Consider the following 11,794-nt stretch of genomic DNA (forward strand, 5'->3'; position numbering starts at 1 on the left):
TTTTGATAGTATCGAGGATTTACCTCATGAATATACAAGTACACCAGGATCATCATTAAGAAGCCACTCAGGAACGAGCACGAACCTGTGCCTCAGCATTTAGTTTAGTTTGGTTTACAGGTTTTCGTCTCCTTTCTCGGCGGTTGCTGTGTTCAGGCGACGTGAGGGGTCCGATGGTCGAGTGTCTCCGGTGCCTGCAAGTCTTGGTAGCAGTTTACAGAAAAAGTGCCAAAAATAACGAAACAAGGCAAATGTTTTAGATATGTAAACATAGCCAGTTAACCCTACATATTACCTATAATAGAGTATATATATTTGTAATCTATACAACAATTGCAATTTTAATACAGCTGTGAAGGGTAAGTTAACACATTTTTTTTGTCTATTTTCTGATCTGTGAAAGCCACGGTAACCACTTAAACAAGAGGCCCAATGGCCTCAACGGTCATCTGACTCTAAAATACCTTGTACCGTTATTTCGTAAACTTACTCCGTAGCGAGAATAGTGGTACTGCTGGCTATGGCTGCCATAGTGGCCATCTTGGATTTCGTAACGACCAGAAAAATAACAACACTTGGTTAGGACTACCTCAGGATTTCAGGTTAGAGCAGAATTCTATTGGTGGAACTGGAGAAGTTTAAAATGGGTTTTTTTTCAAGATGGCGGCCATGTTGGACTTCGGATCGACCCTACAAAATAACCACACTTGGTAAGGACCATCTCGGGAACATTTCATGTAAGTTATGGATTAACCCACTGGTGGAACCTGAGAAAAAGTTTGAAATATGTGTTGTTCAGGAAAACCATGATTGCACAATCATGTTACAAAGTGGTCGCCATGGCTGCAATGTCATCGTTTTCAAGAGGCTAAAAAATAGCATGTTGAAATTTCCCATTTCTTAACATTCGTACCAATTTTCAGCTCGATGATTCCAGTGGAACTGGAGAAGTTTTCAATGTGTATTTCAAGATGATGGTCATTGTGGTAATCTTGGATTTTGGACCGACCCGAAAAAAGTCTCGGTTAGGATTATCCCGGGTTCAGTTCAAGAAAGTTTCAGTACAATCAAACCAGTGGCACTTGAGAAAATAGCGCACGACGGACAGCGGAAACACGATGACTATAGGTCATCCTGACCCTTCGGGATTTAATCTTGTTTTGATATAATGATTATCAAGTTTTTCTGCTATCTTACCTCGTCTTCTACACAACATTTGTTTGGCTTGACGTTTAAGTCAAATATACTCAAATACACTGAAATACCCTCAAATATACTCAAATGCACTGAAATACCCTCAAATATACTCAAATACACTGAAATACCCTCAAATACACTGAAATATCCTCAAATACACTCAAATACACTGAAATACCCTCAAATATAATCAAATACACTCAAATGCACTGAAATACCCTCAAACACACTGAAATACCCTCAAATATACTCAAATACACTGAAATACCCTCAAATATACTCAAATACACTCAAATACACTGAAATACCCTCAAATATACTCAAATACACTGAAATACCCTCAAATATACTCAAATACACTGAAATATACTCAAATACACTGAAATACCCTCAAAATAATCAAATACACTCAAATACACTGAAATATCCTCAAATACCCTCAAATACACTGATATATCCTCAAATACACTCAAATACACTGAAATACCCTCAAATATAATCAAATACACTGAAATATACACTGAAATACCCTCAAATATAATCAAATACAAATTGATTTCACTTACATAACCTCATTTTTTGAATAACATAGTCATTAATGTGCGAACATTGCCTCAGCAATCAATTATTGAGAGAGTAGCCCGAATGTTGGGTACCTAAGGTACGTACGTACACCAGGCACATCCTAGGAAACTTGTCACTCTAAACAGTTCCCACTCGCGAATCCAGTCAAACAAATATCTATTGCAGCACCAGATTTTGGCACAAGATGCAAAGATAATCTTTCCTTTTTACACGTTTCTATGTAATTCTATAAAAAAAGATACTCATCTATTACTAATAATGACATTTGAAAAGTTAGTACAAATTGCGTCGTCGAGTTGAATGGTCACATCAACGCAATTTGTAATAAAAAAAATCAAAGTAATTTTTATCAAATAACTCGACACCAGATGCAAAGATAGTATTTCTTTTGTACATGTTTTAACCAAATTATATCTAATAAAACACTTCTATATTTAATATCATGACAATTGAAGAGTTATTACTACTTTTTCTGGGTTGGTTTCTATACCTTGTTTAAGCTTCAAACCATGTTTGACAAGTCTATAAAAAACTGATTCTAGTGCATTTGATGTTCATCAAAACTTCTTTAAAATATCAGTATGTCATCGAGAAAAATAAAGCATTCTCTCAGGTGCATATCACCAACACATTTCTCCATGAACCTCTGGAAAGTAGCAGGGGCACACGTTAGCCCGAAACCCATACAAACCAACGCAGCAAGTTCATCGGTTTGTAACGATACATATTAAAAGTTCATCAAATTACTTCTGTTAAATTGCACCATAGTAGGAATTTATAGAATTGTAAAATATCACTGTTTTCACTGGATTTGCTGTTTAGATGCCCCTTAATGAGAGATATATCAATTCGACACCTGTTATTATAGATATATACAAAATTTTCTTTTATCCTTTTTTGTTTTAGTGTTACAAGTAAACTCTATAAAGCGTATCTTAAAAACTGAGTTAGAAATTTGTTTAAGTCTCTAAGTGTCGTTTTAAATTGAATGATCAACATGTATAAGTTTATGCATTTAGAAGATTGGACAGGTTGTATTTTCAAGTGTTTATAGTTCCTGTGCTAATGTAGTGTTATTACTGTATCCAGGGTCCTGTGTTATGTCACACAAAGGTGAAAACCGAGAGGTCGTGCACCCAAGTCATGGACGTGCATGTTATGACCCTATGTTGTACATCTTTGTCATCTTTGTCTTCGACACCGAAGTTAGCTATTCGCTAATGATGGCGCTTCTTCATGATCATTACTATGTACAGTTTGGGCATAATTTAAAAAACTTGGATAAAATATGAAAGAAACAGTACGCCAATGTCTGTTTAGTCGAGACTTAAAACAAATTAGAGTGGGTGCTAGAACCACGTGATCAGGGAGGGCATTCAAGTGGTCAATTACCCTCCTGGCAAATGTTCCATGTGTAATGGAGGTCCTGCTCTGTTTCTTGATCAATTTGCAAGAGTTTCCTCTAGTTCTATTTGAAACTACAGATGTAAATAGCATATCCTTGTCTAGAATAGTTTCCACCATGTCGTTCCTCAATTCCTGTATTCAAGTGTTGGAATGTCAAGTTTGAGTAATCTTTCAGGATAGGAAAGATTTCTAAACTTACGACTTTTTTGGTAGCTCTTCGTTGGACATTCTCAACTATGATTTTATTTTTTTTAAGAACTGGGGGGCCAAACTTGGGTGGCGTACTCTAACATTGGCCTAACAAGGCTTTTCTATAGGCACTGGAACACATTTTCATCCATATAGGCGAAGGTCCTAGATATAAGGCCTAAATTTCTATTCGCCTTTTTGATAAACTGATTCACATGTTCACTGAATTTAACCTTGTTGTCAAATATCACACCTAGATCTTTCTCGTTTTCAACTTTTCTTATCTCAATTTTGTCATGACTTGATTTCAGGAAAAGGTTTGGATTCTGTTCCAAATTACCAATGTTCATGTGTTTACATTTCGCAATATTTAATTTCATTTTCCAGTTTATTGTCCAATCTACAATTTTGTCTACATCGTTCTACAGTTCTGCTATTTAACTACCACTCCTAAATATACCATGCTAGACGTTACATCTGGCATATCATTTACATCAATAAGAAACAGAACAGGACCTGAGACACTTCCCTGAGGAACCCCACTTGTGACAGTAACATACCCAGACCTTTCTCCGTTTACTGTAACTCATTGTCTTAATTCCGACAGGAAATCTTTAATCCCTCCACTCCACAACCTCTAAGTTTGGCTAGTAGATGTTGATGAGGAACCTTATGAAATGCTTTACTGAAATCTAAATACACTGCATTGACATTTTCGCCGTTGTCAATGATCGTTGCCCAGTGCTTCAGTACTTCTAGTAGATTTACCAGCACGGAATCCATGCTGATGCTCCGAAAATAAATTGTTGTCATCCATGTGTTTAACAAGGGCATCCCGGACTATTCTTTGCAAGATTTTTCAAACTACTGATGTTAAACTGATTGGACGATAGTTTTCCACCTTGGAATGTTTGCCGCTTTTGTAAACAGGGTTAACATGACCAGTCCTCCAGTCATCCGGTATTTCCCCTCGTTAAGTGATGATTTGAACAAAATTTCTAAAGGCACTGCCAATTCATCCTTAGTTTCAAGCAGTAATTTGGGATGGAATAGATCTGATCCTGGAGATTTATTGGCAGCAAGCTTCTCAATTTCCTTTATAATTTGTGGTCATGTTGATTACTACATCAGTTAAGATAGTGTCACAAGGTCTTCTAGGAAAGGATGAAATGGTTTCGTCGCAGTGGGGGTTAAACACAGTACTAAAATAGTTGTTGAGTTCTTCTGCTGTGTCTAGTTCTGTCAGCGTATATGTTCCATCTTCCTTCTCCAAGTTAGTGACAGAAACGTTTGTTCGAGATTTTTGGCGGACGTATTTCCAGAACAGCTTATCACTTTTGATGTTTTCGGCCAGGTGTTTTTCGTAATTGTATAGCGACCTTTTAATGGATTTGGTAGCCAAGTTCCGAGCAGATTTATATTTCTTCAGATTGCTTAGAAAAATATATACATATATAGAAATACGTTAAGTTAGGGAAATAATATGTAGAGGTATAGAAATACGTTAAGTTAGAGAAATAAATACATATATAGAAATATGTTAAGCTATATATATATATATATATATAGATAGGTACAGATATTTAGAAGTTGCTTTTATATTTTTAGGAGTAACGAGGGATGACTAAAGGAAAATGACAAAGGGTTTGCATGCAACTTGACTGATCATGTATGCTCTGTAATCGCCCTAAGGAGTCGACAACACCAGGGGACTCATTTAACATCACAACATCATTCCGAGAGAATGAAACAATTCATGAAGATTCATTGGCACTGGAGATGTCATCACTTGATGTCGCAGAACCAGAAAAAGATCTGCCAACAACATACAACGAAGTCAGCCAAGGATCCAAACGAGGAACCCGCAAGCTTATTGATAGCAAGGGATTTAGTTACACTGTCTTGGTAAGCAAAAAATATAATAAAAAATATGACTCTGTCCATAGGATGAATGACATATCTGGGTATATAAAAAGGTAACAAGTGTAATGGTACATAAGATAATGTAATGACTAAAATTTAAAATAGAATAAAACAAATGATAATAAAAAAAGACAACAACAACATTGTTTCCATTACAGAAGTCCAGGTGTACAGATAATAAGGTGTTTTGGCGATGTATCAAACGAGGCAAGCAGCTAAACTGTCCTGCAACAGTTCCGCACAGAGGTACGTCGTTAATCATATAGACTGATAATGAACAAGATGTTTTTTATATGCAATTGCTACATCAATGTTCCTTTAGAAAAATGTTGTTTCTGCATGATTTCTTAAAACAACTGTATAAAAAGTAAAAAAAAAAAAAAACAAAAAAAAACAAAAAAAACCCCCAGCAAAATAAGATTTAAAAAAATAAAGCAATGTTTATATCAAACTTGTATATGATTTTAAAAAATTTTATTCCAGGCTCTTATCCAAGCAAAGGAAAATGTTTTTACAGTTTCCGCGCCCAGAATAGCTTCCGACATAGTTGAAGGCCTTGCCATATGGATTTCCAGGTAAGCTGAGAGAAATTAAAGAACAATCAAATGGCTTATTTTCTTAACGTTAATTATCTTATGATGAATAATAAATGTGAAGCTGATTGTTCTATGATAAGCAAACTATGTATATTAAAGATTAAACATTTAGATGCCTCTATTTTTCATGTTGTCGTTTTCTTGTAGCTGGATAGGGATTTCATCGAATCCACGGCCCCTGATTTTGTATTGAAAAATGTGTCTGTGCACGGACGCCGCCATCTGATTCTTGCGACAGACAAGCAACTCGACCTCCTGGCAAAGACCAAGACCTGGTATATGGATGCGACGTTTCATGTTGTCAAGCCTCCATTTACTCAACTCTTCAGCATCCATGGTTTTGTTAGGTCAGGTTCCAACATGAAACAGATACCTTTGGTGTTCTGTTTCATGTCTGGAAAGCAGACAGAAGGCTACTACGAGGTAATTACAGCATAGGTCGATGTATATTAAATGTTTATATCATAGCATTAGATAGTCAATTTGTATTTATATGTGTATGAATAGATGAAGGAATATGGTGAAAAATAAGGCAACCTGTCTTTTTGATTATATTGCAAATTATAATTCCGTGTATTTTTTGTAGGTACATGTACTAGTATACGATCCATCGACCGCCAGCTGCCTGACAATATCCTGCTGGAAAAAGTTTGTGGTAGAATTTGAAGCAGCGGTATGGCAGGCTCTCCGGCAGAGGTATTCGGACTGCCGGATCCAAGGTTGTGCGTTCCACTGGGCACAGGCTGTGTTCCGGAAGGTCCAGGAGATTTGTCTACAGGTATGTAGAAATGGAGGAATAGTTATTGAGATATAGGTGTTGTTGTAAATATTTTAATTTCTCGTAGATAAATATGATACTAAAAGAAAATAGTTTGTACTACTATCTTCTTTATTATTTCAGACTGCCTACAACGAGAGAAGTGACATTTACAACTTCATCCGGCATCTGACGTGTCTGCCATTTCTTCCCGAGGAGCAGATCGCCCCTACATTCATGCAGCTCGATGACAGGGTTACATCGCCTACGCTAGCATTCCTGATGGACTATATTGAAAGAACATGGATTAGAAGCAGGTATGCTAAAATAAGTGATTGCTCAAAAAGAGGATGGCTTTATACATGTATTTATATTTAACAGTGTACAGTTTATAAAGCAACAAATATAAGTGTTGACATTTAGGTGATTATTTAATGGGCATTACTAATTTAATCTTCATTTCTCCACAGAACATTCCCCATTAGTTCCTGGTCAGTTTTCACGAGTCCCATACGAACCAACAATGATGTGAAAGGGGGGCATAACAGATTTAACAGCCGTGTAAGCATGAGGGGACCAGTACCATTTTACTTCTCCAGGAACTGTTCCGCGAAGCTACCGCGATACCACTGCAATGTAAGATGGTCAGTGAGGGGAAGTTGTCCAGTATCCAGCGAAGGAGGACTAGAGATATCCAAAGGGAAGTGTTAATATAAGTATATGGAGCCAATATAGTGCCGTGATGTCTCAACCTCCCAGCTCATGCGAATAATTGGGCGGCTATTGCACTGAAAATGTGTGTGTGTGTTGGACTTCAACATCACGGCTTACATGCGCAGAATCATCGGGACAGGTTTTCACTGAAAATACGCGTGTTGGACTGAATATAACTAAGTAGACTAGATATTTAGTGCCTTTTTATATGCTAAGAATAAAAAAAACAAAAAAAAACAAAAAAAAAACGGGGCTTCATGGAAAGCAGGGTCCACGTCCCGAGTCCTTGGTACACAGACATAATGTAAATTTATTGTGTACCATTCGATCGTTTTTATCGATTTTCATAAGCTTTCAATACATTCCAACACAACAGGTGTTCCCCAGGGGTCTGTTATAGGCCTAACTTTGTTCATCATATATATAAATGATCTACCGGATACAATACAATCAAATATTATCTGATGATACCAAATTGTTTAGATGCATACAGGAAATTACTTATATAAATATACTCCAGTCTGATTTGGAATACCTGCCATCTAGGAATGGAAAATGTTTATTGAATTGTTTTCCCAAAAAAATGTAAATATATGTATGTTGGCAGGCAAGATAGTGAAAGAAAATATTACCTCAAAGACGAAGAATTACAGAAAGCGGAAAGGGAAAAAGACAGGCATGGTTATAGATCAGTCCTAGCTTTTGATGAACACTAAGTACTCAAGTTAAAGAGACGCAATCTATGTTTGCACTAATACGGCGAACTTTTCATTTTTCAAAACGAATCAAATTTCTCATTACTGTACAAGACACTATAGATGGCGTATATCTCGAGTAAGCGAATTCTGTATGACATCCGTACAAAATTAAATGTATTGATATGGTCGAGGCTGTACAACAAAGGGCAACCAAGCAAGTATCTGGATTTCAGGAAATGTCCTATGTAGATAGTCTTCAAGCATGCAAAATAAGGTAAAGTCATAGTACTATAGAGGATTTTGAATGGTTTCCCTTAAATATATATTTTACGAATATGACAGAATATCAGTATTTACACGAGTGCGAAACACGAGTGAAAAATGTCGAAATATTCCGTCATTAGAGTGAAATGTTAGTTTTATTCAACAGGAATCAATTCAACTTTCTATTTATTGCATTTTTATGCTAAAAAACAAAATTTTGAAACATCGAAAAATTAATAGTGTCAGAAATGCGGTAAGCACCAACATAATTCATGACGTTGTCTCTTTGTGATGTTACTCCACGTCACCTTGACGGCGTCGTACATGGAAGCTAACGTTAATTGAGTATTTTGTTCAAGCCTAGTCTGAATTTTTAGAAATGCAGCAAAATAACCCATTTATCTGTATTCGCTTCGATTTGAAAAAATCGGCAAGCTTCAATGAGGTGAATACATAGGTTCGCTCTGATTGGTCAAAAACAAAAAAACCTTTCATTTTCACTGCAAAACGTATATTTTAACTGCCAAATATAATAGAGAGCGCAGCTCGAACGGGCGAAGCCCGTTCGCGTAGCGAACTTAATGGTAGAGATGTCTCGGAACCCCCCCCCCCCCCCCCCCCTTTTCCCCCAATATACTTAGAGTTTCAAAAACTTTCTCAGTAACCGGAAACAGGAAGTCACGACAAGATCCAGTGTTGCGCAAGACTGTATTCAAAGTCACATTCTCGGGAGATTACAAACTATCAAGATTTTAAAAATATGCAAATGTTTGACTTCACACTAGTTAGCATTTGTTAATAAAATTTATCACGAACAAGTTCTTAATTTTTTTATATTCAAAACGTAACGGTATAATTTTCAACGAAAATATTTCCGGTGTTTTACGAGTGCAGCTCCGGTCCGTTCGAGTTGCATACAAGTTTACCAAATATAGCACATAAAATAAAGAGGACTTCCGAATTTTTTTTTGTTGTCGTCTGCTGCTCATCTGCGAGATCTGCTGTCCCGTCACCTATCAAATCAGGGTCGTAAAGCAATGTTTGCACTTTTTACAAAATGTCATCACATGAAATTAAATATTGAAACTATGCTTCATCTTTTCGATTCATATGTTGGAAGTATTTTAAGCTATAGTTGCGAGATGTGGGGATCGTCAAAGGCAATTGGCGTTGAAAAGGTCCACACACATTTTTGCAAAAGAATACTTAATGTAAAAAAATCAACCTCAAATGCGATGGTGTATTGTGAACTAGGTCGTTTTCCACTACAATATTACTGGAAACTAAGGATAATTAAGTACTGGTTTAAGTTAACAACTACACGAAATTGTATTTTAAATCGTGCATATGGATTTTTAAGAAATTGTAATACAAAAAATTGTTTCAATTGGGTAACTTTTGTTAAAAATGAACTTTTTTCGCTTGGTTTTGGTCATGTGTGGGAAAACCAGCAAATGTATGCAAGTTATATCGACAATATTTTGCCAGTTATTAAGCAGAGAATTTTTGACCAAGCTCAGCAACACCTACACCATTTATTAGAGTCATCCTCAAAATGTCATATATATAAACATCTTGTGTACAATGTAACATTACCTTTTTTTATCTTACCAAATATATTCCTAAAAGATATAGAATTTGTCTTACTAAGATACGTCTATCTGCACATTGTTTAGCCATTGAAGTTGGTAGATATAACAATACTCCAAGATTAAGACGATTTTGCAATATGTGTAATAATAGACAACAAATTGAAGATGAATATCATTTTATTCTTGAATGTAATAGTTATAGAAATTTAAGGAAAAGGTACATCAAGCGTTATTACTGGAATAACCCATCTGTTTTTAAATTAATCCAGCTATTCAGAGTACAAAATGTTAAGGAACTGTGTTCTCTAGGAAAATATATACATGAGGCTACTAAATTAAGAAATAATTACTAAACCAATCATTGAAGCAATGATGTCTCATTCTCTATATGTTATTTCCTGTTGTATACGCCATACTGTAATTTGTATTTCATGTACAATGTTTTTGTGACTGTTAGGCCGTACGGCCGAAAGTAATAAAAGAATTGAATTGAATTGAATATAAAAATAAGTCAATTATATAAAAAAAATGTTAAGATATATATAAAAAAAAAAGTTAAGATATCAATAACTTTAATTAATTTATCATCTTATTAAAAAGAAGTCAATTATAATCACTTCTATAAATCTATTATAAATTATATACATAAATTGTAAATACAATTACACGTTTTATTTTAAAATTCAAACTATCTGTGAATATATGGATAAATCTATCAATTTATTTATTTGTCAACTGATACATTCAGTAATAGACACCTTAATTCATCTGTACATGTAACAGGGACGTTGATTTACCTGTACAGGTAGAAGTTAACCTAACTGTTAAAACAACACCTCTCCCTATATTGTTTACATAAGTTTTTGGGAGAAACATGATATATATTTTTCAGTTTTGGGAGAAACAGGATGACTCCTTCCCTATAGTATAAACGCAATTCTTAATAAAATTCAAGCTCAATTTATGTACAACCTGTAAAAGCATGTCTTCGGAACTTTTTTGAAGTGCACAGAAACCAAACGCGTGAACTCACAAGCAATTATCGGCGTGTGCCGATTAGAGCACCAGAAATCACCGACACCTGTGGTGCAGTGACAGGTGTGACGAGCTTGTGGACCGTAATTTCACACCTGGTTATTGTTTAGCGGTATACTAACCCATTCAAACTTGAGAATTCGTATTTCTCCGAACATGTTTATACATCTGTTAAAAGTCCCTTTTTAAGTGAAGATATGACTTGCGACACGAATGGAAAGCGAAACCACAAGGATCTGGATCACTTCATAATAATGACACAATTAAAAAAACAATAGCAAAAAATACATAAAATTTGAAGAAAAAAAAATGCACGAAAATCATAGCAAGTTTATAAGATTTAGAATTAATTATGATTAGTCACAATGAAATAAATTGTAGGTTTTTTATCATAAAAAAATAGAGCTAAAATGATGGTTTTAATAAGTACCTATGCTTTATACCTGTACAGAAAGTATCAATTATATTATAATTGTTGCGAATCACTTTTATATAATTTCACTGACAACGATCGTATATAAAATATATCTTTCTCAAGCATTTAATCGTCCTTAATCCCTAAGACCATGGCATGTAAAATAAGGGATAAAATCTGTATATGTAGAAGTTTGTTGTAGACTTCAACACTGGTATTCATACGAGAGAATGATTTAGTCTATTGTAGATCATGATGATTATAATATATTACTTTCTAAATTAAGTGTCCTTCATGACTAGAAGCGGGTTTTTATAGAATATAACGCTTGCATTTACTGTACGTGTGTTCGTCTGTTCTCACAAACCAGAGTATCCAGAACTGTTGTATTGTTGGTATGTTTATTTGAATATTAATTTGCG

The sequence above is a fragment of the Pecten maximus genome, chromosome 3 (genome assembly GCF_902652985.1).
Source record: "Pecten maximus chromosome 3, xPecMax1.1, whole genome shotgun sequence".
Classification (NCBI taxonomy): domain Eukaryota; kingdom Metazoa; phylum Mollusca; class Bivalvia; order Pectinida; family Pectinidae; genus Pecten; species Pecten maximus.